The sequence below is a fragment of the Pinus tabuliformis genome, chromosome 3_2, assembly GCF_031772625.1.
Source record: "Pinus tabuliformis cultivar Carrire ecotype Pingquan chromosome 3_2, CPIR1, whole genome shotgun sequence".
NCBI classification, from domain to species: Eukaryota; Viridiplantae; Streptophyta; class Pinopsida; order Pinales; family Pinaceae; genus Pinus; species Pinus tabuliformis.
Window position 1 is genome coordinate 174,048,508 of NC_142302.1, and position 5,203 is coordinate 174,053,710.

The window sequence follows — 5,203 nt, forward strand, 5'->3', positions numbered from 1 at the left end:
ATTTTTCTTCCTCTTCTCTTCTGATACTGTATAATTGACTATAGAGATTTTCTTCTTGGCTTTTCCTTACCTGAAGGTACTCTTGATTTTCCATTGCATGGTGTAAATCTTCGATTTTAGCTTTCACTTCTAGTTTCTTTGCTTCTGGTTCTTTATATTGGGTTTTTGCCCAATCCTTGAGTGCATTCTTTATGTTCCTGAGTTTGCTTTCCCATATGAAACTTGGTGAGCCTTCAACATGCTGACGCCAAGTTTGTTGGATTATATCTTTTGCTGCTGCAATGTCATTCCATAAAGGGCTGTATTTAAAGGGGATAGGGCCCAGGGGGCAGTGGGATTCAAGGGTTAAAGCAGTGGGGTAATGATCTGAAGCAGCAAAGGGAAGAATAGAAGCATAGATAGCTGTAAAAGTGGAGAGCAGGGACACATTTACCAGGATTCGATCAAGGCTTTCCATAATATTGCTTTTCCCCAACCTGCGGTTGCTCCAAGTGAAATTGTGATTCTTTGGGATTATATCAACAAGATCTTCAAGCTGTATTACATTCTCCAGTTGATTTCTAAAAGGATCAGGAGTAAAGCTGCCTCCACGTTTTTCATTAGCATGCAGGATGAGATTTAAGTCTCCACCTAAAATAATGTTGTTGTTCTCTTCCTCCGCTATATTGTTGCCGAGGGAATTCCAGCAAGCTTCCTTTTCTCTATAGTGATTCGAAACATAAACATTGTAGATGACAAGCTGTTGACTGCTCATGTTGTTCTTTAGAACAATCTTTATCCAATGTTGTTCTATTGTTTCTGCTGTATTGTTCCATTTGTCTTGATGCCAAAGCGTAGCGATTCCTCCTGAAGCCCCTCTGGAATCACACACACATCCTTTGTATTGCTTATGCTTTTCAATAATTTTATTCATCTCTACCTGTCCCTGTTTTGTTTCTTGAAGTAAAACAATCTCTGGTCTTTCTTGGATAATTAGATCTTTTAAGGCATTTGATTTGGAGGGGTGCCCCAATCCCCTGTTGTTCCATGAGAGCACTTTCATCATTTCAGATGAGGGATGCGAGGAGTTGCTCTTCCTCCCTGGTCTTTATTTACTAAATCCTTGTCTATTTGCCCTTGTATATAGGATTCTATGGGGTTCTGAAGACCCAATGCTATGTCTTTTTGCGCATTTTCATCTCTATGTTGTTTGGCAGATTTTCTTCCAGGCTTCTTTTGGTTGTCAAGGGTGGAACCATGCTCCTTAGAATTGCTTCTAGTGATTCTGAGGGGGGGGGATCAGATGGGAGGGAAGAGGAGATAGTCAGGGGAAGGGGAGAGTCAGAAGGGACAGGTTGAATCACTGGAGAAGGGGGATCCTCAGGAAGAGAGAGGATGTGAAAGGGGTTGGAGGATGGAGAGGAGGAATGGGGATCAGGCTGGTGAAGAAGGGGAGGATGGAATGAAGAGGGGGGAGAAGATGAGGGAGAGGGATTGGGAGGCACTTGAGGATGAACCTTACCAATAGAAACATGAAAGAACAATATGGGAAGATCATCTAATCAAGTTGGAATTTCATCCAAGATATAATATGCTTTATTGTAAATTATTTCTTATATTTTCCTGAGAATGTCAAGTTCAAGGATTTCCAATGTATACTATATTTGAGAAAAGGTCACATACCTGGATTTGATTCCTTTCGTTTGAAGGTTGTGAATACAAACTCTCTTTACACCTTTGATCTTGGTCAAGACCCTTCTTTCGAATCTTATGATGACCATCTTCAACTTGATGAGCCTCAATATATCAAGACTAATCCTACATCTTTTGTACATACTCCTACACCTTGTAAAATTCCAGATAGATGCAAGCCACTCATATTACCTCCTATACTCCATGATTTCCCTGAAAATTATTACAAATATATTCCTAGGTTTGAGGGAGAATATGGCAACATCACTGTTGAAAAACACATTCAAAATTTTCAAAATTTTCTCGACCTTTATGAGGTTGAAGAAGATGATGTCAGCATCAAGATTTTTGCTTTATCTTTGCAAGGCAAAGCCAAGAAATGGTTCAAGAACTTGCCAGCTGCAAGCGTTTTCGATTTGCAACAATTTGTGAAAGTATTTCTTGATACATGGGTGATTAAGAGTAATCCTTTTATGATTTTAGAAGAATATAATCATTTGAAAAGATATCCAGGAGAAACAATGCAACACGTTTCAGCGAGGTTCAATCAAGTATACCATTCAATGCGTGCTAATATAAAACCGCCTCTTGGTTTAGCTCTCTTACACTACCAGGATGCCTTTGATATGGAAATAGAGTTTCAATTAAGAGAAAGGAATAATATAACACTTGAATAACTGCAGGAAAATGCAATAGTTTTGGAAGCTAATCTACTGGTCAAAAGGTCAAAATTGAAGGCGGGAGAGATGGAGAACATAGAGAAGGAACGCCTGGCATCTTCAGAAGTGAGACTTGACATTTTGGTAAGTACAATGGAAGAAATGATGCAAAAGATCACCATGAGAGATGAAATTGTTGTTCAAAAACATTGTGTCCCACTTATTGCAGAAGAACAAGAGGTTGTTGGCCTTAACGATTTTCCTGCTAATCCCAGTTACCATAGATCAGAAAATGATTCTTTTTTGTATTCATTTATGGATAGTCATGAAAATGGATTTGTAGATCAACCCATGGAGAATCAATCTACCGATCTAATGTGTATTCTTGATGACACTCCTTCTATTGATGATTTACCCAAGTATGATTAGTATGATGATGATTATGTTGTTGAGATAGAGGCTGACTCTTCAAGGCAATGAATGGCATGTTTTTGGGAGGAAGAAGTGTCACTACAGGAGCTCAAATATAGAACTCATCCTATGCATATCAATCATGACAGCAATGAAAAGAATCCAGAAATTTTCAAAGTAAGTGAAAGGTATTTTCCCTTGTGTTTCGCCTCATTTCAACTTCTAAGAGAAAAATTTCCCAAGATTAGAAATCAACAGTCTTTCAGTTATGATATTGAGCATGAAGAAGATAATGAACTTCTTGATCGGGACTCTTTACCCTTGTGTTTCTCCTCATTTTCAAAAATAAGAGAAAACTCTAAGTAAGCCGATAAGTGAGTGGTCAACAACATAAGTGGGAAATCTTCTCATGAATCGGTTAAGGATTTCACTTGTGATATGGAAGCTTCTTTCACTCCAGAATCACGTCCATTGAGTTTCAAACCACATATGAAAGATTAGAACCTAAAACATATTATCAATTGATGCAGGATAATTATATACCATTAAGTTTTGATTCATTTCAGTTTTTGAAGAAAACTTTTGATAATATCTTTGAAGAAAAGAATGACAAGCTTATAGAAAATCATGTAGTCTCATTGGAACAAATGTAAAGCAAGTTGCAGCAGTCTTCTCAGGTTCTCCATGACCCAATAGCTGATGTTTTGGATGATCTATGTAGTCAAAGTCCTTCACCATCATCTAACTATGACCTTCAAAACAGAGATGATAAAAACTTGATCAAGCAACCAACTTCATTATCTTGTTCAGCAGGAGTCTCGTTACAAAATTCATCCAAAAATCTACAGTCATGTTGGGACAGCTATAAGTTAGAATTGTATGAGAGTAAGGACAAAGATGAAAGTTTATATTCATGGTATGAAGAATACCTAGATAAGAACTACAATCTGTTGGATGAGCTAAACCTTAGTGCACATTTGTTTGAAGATCCTTTTGCTAATTTGTTCTAGTCATCAAGGGAGATGACTTTTATTGTATTTATGGATCATCAGCACATGGTCAGTGGACGCTTGGTGTTGCATATGTTTTGTTTGTTCTACTTGCTCAAGAAAAGTACGAGTAGGATTCAAGTAAGTAGCCATTTGTTGGATTGGCTACACTAGAGGGATCATATTGCATGATTGTATATATATCTTTAGCAAGTTGGCAATTATCATCAGAAGTTTGAATCCCGAGGAGAAGGCCATAAGGCTTCTATGATCAGTTGTTATGTAAAGTCAATTTTTCAGTCAAGTCAAATCAGTTTTAGATTTTCTTAATTTTAGTCAGTCAGTATTTTGAGTGTCAATTGTTTTATTTTGACTCCATCGCCCAATGGATGAGGCTACTAGGTCTACGGTGTTCTTGACACCTCCTAAAGGAGTTTCCATCCCCAGTTGGAGTCGATGTTAGTGTCTATGAGTCACCAGTGATCAAATGTAATATTTCCATGTGGTTGATAGGGTTATTAGGTAAAATTGTTATATATCATATAAAATTTGATCATTGGTCAGTTCTAGGTATGTTACTACTCCCTTCATTTCATGTTCAAATTGTCATTTGAGTCATGACATCACTCATTGTGATGAGTCATCAGTGAAGTGTCTTGATCACCATCTCAGTCATCATCTCTTGGTCAATCATGTTTCAAGGTCCAAATCATCAGTTTCATACTCCATTAGATATCATCATTAGATCAAGTCATCAAAAAGGTCAAAAAGAGTAATGACATCATCTAGGTCATCATTGTGGAGTAGTAATAGGGAAAAGTGTTCTATAATGATCTCTAAAGTGAATTTTTATCTTTATTAAGATGTAATTATGTATAATAAGGTTTGAAGCTGCAGTACACTAGCATTTCATATCATTTTGTGAAAAGACAAGGTGGGGCCACATCACCACCTAAGAGAAAATCAACCTCCCAGCCTATAAGAAGACCAAAGGAGAAAACCATTTGCTCATTCCACCATTATAATACATGACTCCTCCAGCAATAAGAATTTCCACCCTCTAAAATTAAATTTATTGCCAACAAAGTGCCAAATTTCCTCCCTCGTTGCGCTATACTTTTCTCTAAATTGTTGTGTTTTTATCAAGGGAGAAAAAGATACCTTTTTGAGGGGTTTTATTCATCAAACACAGGTTCCATCACATCAGTAACAAGTAAGTGGGATTCTTTTTCCCCTCCTTTACCTTTGTTTTGCTTCAATTCATTCTTGAAAGCTCAGAAAATCACCCTCTCCTAGGGTTTTGCTGTGCTTTTGGTCTCATAGTGTTTTTAATTCATTTGTTGTGAAAAAACCATAAATTTCATGCTCAAACACCCTCCCTCACCCTCCATACACCTTCCTTGAAACTTCCCCTCACCCATTTCCCTCATTTCCTTCATTTCCCTACAAACCCTAGCCTACACTACACTTTCC